The sequence below is a fragment of the Dryas octopetala genome, chromosome 2, assembly GCF_963921425.1.
Source record: "Dryas octopetala chromosome 2, drDryOcto1.1, whole genome shotgun sequence".
Taxonomy (NCBI): domain Eukaryota; kingdom Viridiplantae; phylum Streptophyta; class Magnoliopsida; order Rosales; family Rosaceae; genus Dryas; species Dryas octopetala.
In genome coordinates, this window is record NC_141367.1 from 4,860,462 (window position 1) to 4,873,907 (window position 13,446).

Genomic DNA, 13,446 nt, shown 5'->3' on the forward strand with positions numbered 1-13,446 from the left:
CCATTATCCTTAATTGATATAATATTCCAACTAATCCTCATTGTTAAATGTAATTTTAAACCAATTCTCTACCTTGAAGTCACCTTGAAGCTTTAAAAATTTGAAATCGATCAAGTACTTTGGCTCACAAAATTATGTACAAATTCTATATATACTAAAACACAACTCGGTCGCTACTGTTCACACTGTTCCTAACCTGTTCATTGTGAAAAGATGTTTTTGCCCTTCTTGCACCCTTAATTTTCAGTTGGTTGGCTTTTTGAGTTTTGGGCTTTGGTTAGGCCCTTTTTTGTCATTGCGCCTCTGTCTGGTTGTTGCTCATGTCGTTTCAAAATTTTTACCTGCCCTGCCATTGCTTTCTTTGTGTACGGTTTGCCCTCACAGCCCTTTTTTTTTTTTTTTGGATCTATTTGCCATTCTTAGAATAGCAAAGATGGGTTTGTGCTTTATAGTCATTCGCTTCCTTTTACTTTATCTGGGTTCATGGTTAAGGTTTCAACTAGATGAAGGATCTGGTGTGGGGGCTTTAATCCCAGCTTGATATATTCGTCTGGTTGTGATTCGAACTGGGTCGCAGCTTCATCTATTCGTGTGGTTGTCATTCCAACTAGATCAACAATCTGGTTTGGGTTCTTTTGTCGTTTGATGTGTTGGGGTGGTTGAGTATTTCAAGCGGATGATAGGATTGATTCATCGCATCGAAGAGGTGAGCCACAAGTTTTTTAGGTTTCTTTTTTTCTTTTGTCAACTCTCACTAACAACTTCACTGTTTTAGCTTGATTTGGCTTTTCGATTGCCGTTGGTTTGTGTTTCGGATGGTGTGATTCAAATCGGTCCCTTCGTTTCTATATGCTCCTTATCAGATAAGTCTTATCTCTTATTGATCTCATTTTTTCATATTACTCTGCTTCTGTTTGCTTAGTCTGCGTTCACTGGGTCTGTATTTGCATTTGGATATCATTACTCTGGGTCTATGTTTGCATTTACTCTTAAATCTTGAAGCATAGACTTTTGTTTTTCTATCAGTATTTGATCTGTCTTTGCTGTTTTTTGTCTTTGCATTAGGTCACAGTCTTAGGTTTTGTTTTCAATCCTTTGCCTTAAAAAAAATTTATACAGTTCATAAAAAAAAAAAAAGATTTATGCAGTTATTTAATTTTTTTTCTTAATTTAGTTCTTGCATATTCAACTTTGGTCTGCAACAAAATTAATCAAGTATCAATTTCATTAGCTATATACCTAGGTATAGAGATATCAACTTTCATGAGTATCCATATCTTGATTCCGTGTACCTTTTGCATACAATGAACATTAACCAGAGTTCAGATTAGACAATGTTACTACCTTTGTGTGTTTCGGTCTGCCCTTTTTCTGCTGCCTTTGTGTGTCTCAATTTAACTGGTTTCATTGCTTTGTTTTATGCTGGCACAGATGAGAATGTTTAAATGTTATGAAATATTTCTTTTTAGATAGGTTGTTGATTTTGTCTCATATCATACATATTCCAATGAACCATTCTTATTTCTGTTGCTTAACATTTTTTCTTATTCTAAATTATTATGTTATTTGCATTTTAGACAGGAAAGATATAAACATTTACACCAACAGTTTAATTTTTTGCATTTTTTCCAATGTTTTCCTTTCGAATAAATCAATTTGGATTGTCTCCCTTATACTTTTTAGATATTTTATATGCGTTATATCTAAAATTTGCTTTATTTTTATCTGATTGCTAAATTTTTAACATTAATATGCATGTTTTCTAGGTACTATTGTGTTGGTTTTTTAAGCTTGATGTTGAGGCTGCGGTGTTATGGCATTTGATCTTCCTAAGCAAAAGGTTAGGTTCTCTTAGATCTCTTTTAAATATGTTCACTGTGCATATGTTATTGGTTGTGGTAAATATCTTTTGATCATGGATGAGTATCAATTTACTTTCATTGATTGTAGTATATATGTTCTTTTAAATTTGCAATTTATTTATATGTGTGTATTTTTTTCCTCCAGCTATCTATTCATTGCTTCAGGCTTTTTTCTTTCAATGTGATGCACAAAAAGTCTAGGGTTCGTAGTAGAGTTCTCATGTTAGACAAAGGTGATTGTTCTCATATTTCAAGTGGTATGCAAGTTTCCACTGAAAATGTTTGTGATGTTGTTTCTATCACTGCCTGCGAATTAAAATCTCCAAATTATAGGAAAAAACACAAGTCTATTAGAAATACAACTTTAAAGCATGTTAATGCAATTCATGCAACTACAGATCAGGTCCCTTTGGAACGATTGGACTATGATTCTGATAGTATATATATCCTGTGATCTAAATGTTTTTCATTCTGAAGTTGCACCCCTGACCTCCACATTGAATGAAAACGCTGCAAATCACAACAATAGGGGCCAATCATTTTATCTAAAGAAAAGACAAAGTATGTTCTCTTTTTTATTAAAATTTAATCCAAAATTTCAACATTGTTATTCTATTAGTGATAATATGCATTGATACTCTTTGTTTCTTTCACACTTCTTCTTTCTATAAGAATGGTTCACAAATATGTGGATTTTGGAGATAAGGATTATAAGTGCATTTACTGTGATGCAATTTTTTGGCTGAACGAATCCATAAGTAAAAAATCTACAAACAAACAGCCTTTGTTCCGTCTTTGTTCTTTGCAAGGAAAAGTTAAACTTCCAATTACCAAATCTACAAACAAACAGCCTTTATCAGTCTTTGCAGTAGATATTGACTCAATAATCTTAGCTGAATTGCCAGACAAAACTGTGGATCCAACACTTTATGATGTTATAAATCAGTTCATGATCCATGGTCCCTGCGGCGATTTAAATTTTAATTCTCCTTGCATGCGAGGAGGAAAGTGTTCTAAATTTTTCTCAAAGCAATACAAAAGTGAAACAGTTTTTGAAACAAATGGTTTTCCTACATATATGCATCGTGATAATCCTAACAGATTCGTGGTGAAAAATGGAATTAAGATTGATAACAATTTTATAGTGCCTTATAATTCAGAGTTATTATTAAGGTATAATGCTCATATAAATGTTGAATTGTGCTGTCAATCAATGCTTATAAAATATTTATTTAAATACATCAACAAAGGTTTAGATAGAGCTAGAGTCATAATTGAAAACAAACCAGAAGATGAAATACTATCCTATCTTAATTGTAGATATATATCACCATATGAAGCTGCATGGAGATTATTTCAATTCCCTATTCACTCTAGAGAACCTGCCATTGAACGATTGCCTATACATCTGCCTTTAGAGCAAAATGTTATTTTCAGTGAAGATCAATCACTTGATTCGATTCTTAATCGAGAGACTATTCAGGATACAATGCTAACCAGTTGGTTCCAAGCAAACAAAAATTATCATGAGGCACGAAACTTATCTTATTCAGAATTTCCTTCAAAATTTGTATGGAATTCTCGCAATAAGATTTGGACACCTAGAAAAAGAGGCAATTCTATAGGCAAAATAGCTTATGTACACCCTGCAGCTGGAGAATTATATTACTTGAGAATGCTTTTAAATTTCCATAAAGGTGCCTTTGATTTTGATGATATAAAAACTCTTAATGGCATTAAACATCCATCATATCAGTATGCATGTAGGTCTTTGGGTCTGTTAGGGGATGATAGAGAATGGATTGAGGCCTTAGAAAATGTTGTCAGCACAGCATCATGCTCTGAATTAAGGCAATTATTTGTTACAATAATTTTGTTTTGTGATGTAGCAAATCCTACACTCCTTTTCAATGCTCACTGGCAAAATATGTGTGATGACAAGTTATATAATCTTAAAAAAACATTTTCTATGCCTAATCTGATTGTGCCAGAATCTGAATTAAAAAATTCCCTTCTATATGAACTGGTGCTACTTTTTAATGCATCATCTAGCAGTTTGAAAGATCATAATCTTCCAATTCCTGATGAACAAAGTATGTTACAAATTAGGAATAAACTGTTAAGAGAGGAATTAAATTATGATCTTCATTAGTTAGAGAATGAACATTCTGTTTTAATTGCTCAACTCAACAAAGAACAAAGACAAGTGTATGATTCTGTTATCACTGCCATAAATGAAAAAAAAAAAACCAGGTTGTTTTTTGTTTATGGGCATGGGGGAATTGGAAAGACTTTTTTGTGGCACACAATAATTAATAAAATCAGATCTCAGGGTCATATTGTTCTAGCTGTTGCTTCATCAGGTATTGCATCATTGCTATTACCTGGAGGCAGAACTGCTCATTCTAGGTTTAAAATTCTTCTCAATCTCACTGATTCTTCCACATGTCAAATAAAAAAACAAACTCATCTTGCTAAATTGATTGAAAAAGCTGCCTTAGTTGTTTGGGATGAGGCACCTATAAATCATAGGGACTGTTTTGAAGCATTAGACAAATCACTATGTAATATTTTATCACATTTAGATAATTCAGGTCAAGCTGTCCCATTTGGTGGGAAGCCTTTTTTGCTGGGGGTGATTTTAGGCAAATACTACCAGTTATTCCAGGTGGAACAAGGGAACAAATAGTATGCCACTCTTAATGGTTCATATTTGTGGCCTTCTTTCAAATTTTTTCTTTGAAAGAAAATATAAGGCTATCAAAGTAGGGGTTAAATAGTGAGGAAAAAAAAAAACTTGCAGACTTTGCTACTTAGATACTCCAAATTGGTGATGGCCAAAAACGTGATATAATAATCCAAGTGATGAAGAGGTATGATGGGTAGAAATTCCTGAAGATTTATTGATTCAATCATACACAAATCCAATTGACTCAATTTTTTTTTGCAACATACCCAAACTTTGTTAGCCATTTTGACAATTATGCTTACTTAAGAGAAGGAGCCATTGTTACATCTAAGAATTCTACTATCACTGAAATAAATAACTATGCCATAGATTTATTACCTGGAGAAGCCAGAACTTATTTAAGTTCTGATTCTCTATGCTCCTCATCTGGAAATTTAGAAAATCTTAGCATAATGTATCCTACAGAATTCCTTAATCGACTTCGGTGATTGAATCCAATGGCTTACCTCCACATGGTCTAACTTTAAAAATAGGCATGCCCATCATGTTGTTAAAGAACTTAAATCAATCTTCAGAGCTATGTAATGGAACTAGATTAGTGATAACCCAAATGACTCATAAGGTTACTGAAGCAAATATACTAACTGGTAGCAACATTGGTCACAGAGTCTTTATACCTAGAATCAGCCTTACAGCAACAGAAAAAAAAAATGGCCTTTCATTTTTAAAAGGTGTCAATTCCCAATTAGACCAAGCTATGCAATGACGATAAACAAGAGTCAAAGACAATCTCTGAAAACAGTTGGTTTATATCTTCCCTAACCTGTGTTCACCCATGGACAATTGTATGTAACATTGTCTAAGGTTACATCAAGAGAAGGGCATAGACAACAATGAAGAAATGCCAAATAAATACACTAAAAACATAATGTATAAAGACGTTCTTCAAAATTTAGTTCCAGGTTTAAACTTCTCTCTATGCATACTTAAACATCTCTATATATTTTATATCTATTTTTATTTAGCAAAATTTATTTATTTTTTTACTGACACAAAATATGCTATATTTTCAGCCCTCTGACAACAGAAGCTTGCAACCTCATCAGGACAAGCTCAAAATTAGAGTTCGAATTTGCAGGATGTGGAGACCAAAAGTTTTTGGATCTGATCGTCAATTTGCTGGTATAGAATGTATATTGGTTGATGCGATGGTAAATAAACTCTTCCCATTACTTATTCTACTGTTATTGTTGTTCCTTTGAATAAATCTAATTTTGAAAAAAAAACATTTTCACATAAATCTTAGTCAAACATACTTTCCCAAAAAAATTTATCCATGCTGAAACACCTTGCAAAACAGTTTTCCTCCTAAAAAATATAAATCAACTCACTGACAGTTTTTTTTTTCAAACTATAACATATGAAAAAAGCAGTAGTCTAATGCAGTACTGCTGACCTTATACTGCTGACAAAGTATAAAATATCAAAAAAACATTACAGTACTGCTGTCACCCTTTTTTTTTTTTTTTAATGAAAATTACAACACATAATTGAAGCACCATTCCAACCTTTTAAATAGCAGAAATCATATCTCTTTTTTTTTTTTTTAACATCTACTATCTCCCCAATTTGCAACCATTCATTAATTTTTTTAAACAATTGTTTGAAGTCTTCACAGCCACATTTGCCTGCTCTAAAACCCTTACACAATCCCTGTACAAATTGTGTACAAATATTGAATTTTCATGTAACTTTTCTTTATGCTGAATACTGGCTTTGTTAAATTGCCAAAATTCATATGCTGCAAATATAACATAGTTAGTCTGACAAACTTCATATGGTGCAAGTATAACTTAGTATGGTGTGGAAGTAACCCATACAATCCAATTAATTATATGCTCCATTTTCTCTTATTTCAATATGATGCTTCATTTGGTATTTGCATTTTGGGAATTTATCTGTTTTCTTGATTGTTGCAGTTCTAACATGATTAATTTGGTTTATTTTTCTTTCAAATCAAGGGAGATGCAATTCAGGCAACAGTCAAAGAAATTGACTATGATTGTGTTGCTCCAAAGATACAATCCGGAGCTACCTAGCTATGACATCAGCTACTTTCATACTATAAAGAGCAAATCAACCTACAAAGTTGTTCCTCATGTTGCTGCTATCATTTTCAATGAGAGAATCGTATTCAAGAAATTGACAGTTGTTCAACCAAAAATTCCAACACACCGTTTTCACCTCATGGATTACAATCAACTGTCCACACGGATAAACACAACCACAATTCTAACAGGTACTAATCACAAAACATATTTATTCCCAACATTTTCATAAAATTTTTTAACTCTCTTATAGTATTCAAATTATAATTACACACTTTTCTTATGCACTTTAAACATCTACTTATCATTTTTTCATGGATTGGAAGATGTGATGGGACACATAACTGGAATACAACATTTGGAACAAAAGATGATTGAGAAAACAAAGTTGGAGAGCAAATGTGAAGCATATATTGAAAACATTAGGTACAAGCATTAACCAAGTCTTTAAAAATTTTAACACTTTTACAATAACTATTAAAATATTTTGTCATGCATTCATTCCTTCAGCCATCAGAGAATTAGAGTCACACTGTGGAGCGATGCTGCAAAAAACTTTGATCATGGTGCTATAGAACAGTTAGCACCCCCAGTATTTATCGTTTTCACAAGCGTCAAGGTGAAAGAATATCAAGGTAACTAATAGCTCTTCCCAACTTTCTATTATTTGCATATTCAATATTCATAAAAAAAATTGCCTAATTTTTCTTTTATCCACATACAGGAAAACCTGTTCTTAGCAGCACCAACTCAACTATGTATTTCATCAATCCACCAATACCAGAACTTGAATCATACAAGATTGTGTAAATTTTTTTTAACTTTTTCAATATACCAATTCTACTTTTGTAAAATGACTCTGCAATTGAATATTTTTAACAAAAACAATTCAGTTTCAAGGATAATATAGTAGCCATCAAAGTACTCCCACCTTCAGCAATGCTACAACTTTCTTCTCAACAATTAAAAGACACTCAAAAGGTGGATGTTGCAGAATTGAATATACTTGATCCAGATCTGAACAAGGTAATCCACATTCACAACAAACTACTTTAACCGATCTACATTTTTATTTATTCTTTTCATTGTAGAGCACAAAATCTGAGTAGTTTCGCATTTTTGAGACTGTTGTTCTAATATACTCTTTCATAATAGAATAACCTACAAACTTTCAGTGGTTTGGCATCTTTACCAGTCTTGACATATTTTCTTCCCTTTGTAAAATATGAAATCTGCAAATATGTACTCATGCATAACCTAATTGCATTGGTTTATACTAGTTGTCAACAATACATGTTGTCAACAATTAATACATATATATTCATTCTGCAATACTAATTAGGAACAATCTCAAACTAACTTATACTTACAACATATAAACTTTGTCAGACTAACCATCTTATGCTTGCAGCAAATGAACTTTGCCAAACAATGTTCACACTAACTTATATATACCAATTAACTATAAATATTCACATGAATTAACTACCAACTAGCAACTAAGATGCTTATAGAAAAACTATAACTTATGCAGCAGCAACTTAAGTATAAAATGGTTATAATTATGCATCATATTTGGACAATGTTCAACCTTAAATATAAGATCAATGCTTATAATTATGCAGCATCAACTTAAGTATAACATAATTATAATTATGCTGCATAGTTGGCACATAATGACCATTTCTATTTTTGTAAAGGGTTTAGCGTACAATTAAGTATAAGATGCTTATAAATATTCAGGCAATGTTCAGACTAATTAAGTTCGTTTTTAGTGTTTTCATTAATACCAAAAAAATTTATAGACATTGTCCAAAAAATAAAGCATTTGTAGACAACGAAAACCATTTATTCTGGTACTTGATATAATATGATAAACAAAAGTTTTTTTCGGGTTATTTTGTATTTGGGTGTTTTACAACCCTGGACATCTCTCAGTTAACATACAGAACAAAAAAAAAAAATGCCTTAATTCAAGCAATATCAGATTGTTTGTTTTTTGTTATGAAGTTCATATAATTTATTTGAAAGCCCTATTTTCCTAATTACATCATCATTTTCATTTCTCCTGATTTTGGTGAAAATTAATATCTCAAGTCATCCATTTTAAATCTTTCATATCATGTAAACTTCTTCAATATCCTAATTAACCACTTCTTTCCAACAACTTATAGGATAAACTGGTTATCTGCCGTGTAACCATTACACGGTTTAATACAAATGCTGGATGGTGGTACAGAGCATGTCCAACTTGCCACAAACAGGTCAAGCCTTCCCCTCAAAGTACGTGATGAACTCATTTGTCCAAGACATGGCACCCTTAGCACACTTCCTGTCCCTTGGTAACCAATTTCTTTTTCTTTTTTTTTACTTTTGGCAAACAATTATAAACTATATACACTGTACGTATAATTGTTGGCTGTACATCACATGCATTTTTAAAAAATAGCATACATGCTGCAGATTTATAAAGTATATATTTAGTGTATATAATGGACATCCATAATCCTTATTTTCATTAATAACAAATCTGTTAGAACACACTTTAAATAATCAAGGTATATAATCACTTTAACACATGCACTTCATCTCTCTTAAGAAAAAAATCTAATATTACTAAAATACAATGTTCACAAGTTTGAAAACTAATTCCATTTTAGCAATTGCAATGGATCAAATAAGAATTAAAGCCATCTATATACCACATAATAGAATTTTTTTAACCTTCTTATACTTTGTCAACTTACATTGTTCAATTAAACTATAGCAACTAAAATTAAAAATGCAGGTTCAAAGTCAGGTACAATCCATACTGTTATTCTCACATTAACAAATCATTTGATACCCACTGGTATTTTCACCTCATTCACCATTCACAGATACTTTGAATTACTTCCATTAAAAAATCATGCATTTCAATTCATTTCTTTCAATAATTATCAACACTTTTCATCTGATATATACTATTATCTTTTTATAAACCAATATCACTTTTGTCATTCTCAATAAACAAAGCTTACAATACATTCCTTTTACTTTGTATGACTGTTTTCCTCATCTTCATTCCCTGTACCTTACCCATCCAATGAACATGAACCACACTTGAGATTAGACCATTTTTCTGCTGCCTTTGTATATCTCAATTTAACACATTTCGATATTTTGTTCTTTATTGCCAAATATCAGAATGTTTAAATATTACCAAACATTTATTTTTAGATACATTGTTCATTTTGTCTCATCTTATACATATTGCAATCAACCTTCAATTTTAACATTCATTTTTTCATCCTCATCCTTTAATAATGGTCTATAGTTTGTTTTAGCTAAAAACATATCACAAAACAAAAAACAAAAAACAAAACAAAACAAAACAAAAATATCTACTATTGGTTCCTTTTTTTTTTTCATTATAACCTGACATCCTTCAATTTCTAATACTTTCTCTATTCGTCAAAATATACAGCAAACCAGAAAAGATGCTCTCAACAGAAGATAACAAAGAAGAGAGCAGCCCCACAGCAAAAGAAGGAAAAAAAGATGATGAAAATCTCCCTCTCCAACAAACCAACCCTCATGAGAAACCAAACGAGGGCAAATCACCAGGCACAATTTGAACCATTCCTCAATAACCATGGATACCTCTTTTGAACAATCGATCAACAATTACATATCCCCTTATCTTTTGTTTAGCATAATAGACATTTGTCACATACATTATAATATTTTTTGAAACCTGTTTGCAGTTTTAAGATATAATCAATATCTTAAAACAACAAACAACCATGCTTTTACCCACATCTAAACATAGTCTATGGAAGGTAGTTATATTTTGAGTAATATGACATACAATAATTCATAATATATTTTCAATGTTCATAGGTCTTTTAATATGTTATTACCAATTTGCTATCTTAAAAAAACCAAACATCTCTCTATTTAAAACATTTTACCATTTGTTATTACCCGAAGCGATGCGTGCATGCGCCGGCACAAATTCTAGTGTAGTTCTATATTACATAAGAAAGACAAATTAACGAAAAAGTTACAAGCATGCAATTAATTTTTTTAAGTAAGAATATTTAAAATATTATAACTTTCATGTCTATATATTTTCATAAGTATTGTATAGTTTTTATTTTATTTAATTAAGGATTTTTTATTTTTTATTTTTATCACATCCCACTTAAATCTATATTCTAAATCTCTACGGCTTACCCCGCTATCCTACTGCCACTTAGAATAGAGCTCTTGGAAAAGAACTCGATCATGAGGTTAATTAGTTCAAATTATGAGGTGGGCAGAGTAAAAGGTTATAATTAGGATAAATCTACTGTTCAATTTCATCTAATATAACAAGAAAAAGTTCTAAGAAAATATTTCTTATTAAATTGTTAGTCAAATAATTTTTTTTTTTTTGGGAATATATGTTCCAAATTCAAATCTCATTAGATATAAGAAAAATAGTTAACTAACTCAAGTATATATACCTACTAAAAAGAATGCTATATATATATATGTATTAATTAACGATAAATAATAAATGAATAAAAAGAATAAAGCCATTTCATTTCGACCAAATTCCATAGCTTTGGGTCCGCTATCCCGATTATGATTTTCCTACCTCCAAAGGAAAAGGTCCTTCCCTTTTTGGCTGGTTGTGGGCAAGGAGGGATTCGAACACATTTGTCTAAAAAAATATCTAATTAGTTTGTAATGGTTTAAAAGCATGCATGCAATGGAAGTATATGAATTATTTATACAGTCAAGATTCAGTTCACTTACCACCCAATTACTGTTCTATCACTGCTGTCTCTGACCTATAAGCTATAATATCCCCGCCGCCCACCCCTCTCTCTCTCTCTCTCTCACAAACTTGAGAGATGCCTTCCTAGCAGCTGTGTCGGCAATATAAATTCATGCAAGCCCTCTGTTTAATCTAACGTGACCTTCAATCATTGATGCACACATTCATATGCACCCTCCTCGATCCCTTCTTCAACTATAATTTTATGTTCTGATAACATGTCTTGCTGTCTTATAGGCTGAAGGGCACGATGTACAAGTTAGACTTTGGTTGTTTTTTTCTGTTTAATAAGTAATTAATATAACCAACGGTTTGTGTATTCAATCTGTGTGCTTGTTTACATTGTGCTATTAATCTTATTCAATTTCGTAGTCTCACAAAGAAACAACTGAGTCTCACAATCAAAGCTTGGAAGGAATTATATATCAATTATTATGCAGGGGGGGTTTAATGATTAGGCTTGCCTCTTTCACATTATAATATATCCCTTGTAAAGATATTGGTCAGATTTCTTCAATATTTTTATGATGACTAGGTCAGATTTCTTCAATATTTTTATGATGACTAGATTTTTTATTATTTTCTTGCTTTTGGAAGGTTTTACTTCGATCTCTTGCAAGGGCTTGTATTGGTTGTTTTCGGAAAGAAAAGAAAAGGTCTATATTGGTTTTCAAGAATATATTAAGATGCTTTATGAACTCATCCATTGCAGGCAAAATAATATTTCAGAGATTTAAGTTAATTCCAACAGAATAAATGCGGAAGCAAGTTTTCACAAGCTTGTAATTTGACTGTAATGCCTTGGATAAATACAGGAAGAAGCTTTAGGGCTAATAGAGGACAACTAAAAGGCATCCTAGCTCTATTAACTGCATTTAGTGCAGTTAGATATGAAGTTAATTAGCCAAAATATGTTAATTCATACCACATAGTTGAGTGATAGCTGCTAATTGTAGGAAGAAGTCAACCTACAAACGGCCTAAACGAAGGATCACAAGAGGAACTATATATGTCATTGATATGACAAAGAGTGAGTCATGAACAAAAGGAACTACGGGTTCAAATGTTCATTGGTGACATCGACTTAAAGGTGTGAACAATGAATTTGGTGCTTACATGCATCAGTACCAAATCGCATAGTTTTCTATGAGTGACATCGGCCTACGGATATGACTTTCCCATGAGTGGATTAGGTACATCCGCACTTTCATCAATTCTAAGAGTTGGAATTGGGATAAACTTGGAACTATGATTCGAACTTCAAGTTTTGGGTAGTGACACAAGTATATACCTGGTTACGAACTAGGGATGTTACTGATAGTGGGAGGTGATGATAGAAGTTGTCTGTCATGCACTAGTGCTACACCATTCAGATTTGAGATCCGAATTAAGGATTATCCTAGAACTTAATTCAAGTTTTGAGCGTGTCATGCTCTAAGTGAAAGTTCTTGATTGGATTGGTCACTTGATGCCAATGATAGAGAGATAGTATGACCAATAGATGTATCTCATTAAAAGTAAGACTGAGTATCATCATTCTACTAACTCGGCTAGAGAACATAGTAAAGCAGTACCTGAAGGATTCACAAAATATCTTATGAGAAGATGTTCCCTTTTAGCAATGATTTGCTAACAGATGAGTTCCAGATCTGCAGCTTTCGATACGAACATAATTTTTACAAGCCGAGTTTAAACGAACCAAACTTGAACTGAACTCGATATGAACATCTACCTTTTAGCAATGATTTGCTAACAGATGAGTTCCAGATCTGCAGCTCTCGATACGAACATAGTTTTTACAAGCCGAGTTTAAACGAACCAAACTTGAACTGAACTCGATATGAACTTGAGCTACTCGAGCCGATTTACAGCCCTACCCTTGATAGTCATGGTATGTATAAATTATATTTACATATGTATTAATTATACTTATTGAATGTCTTGAGCTAATTTTGGATGAGAAAACCTACATATTTTTGT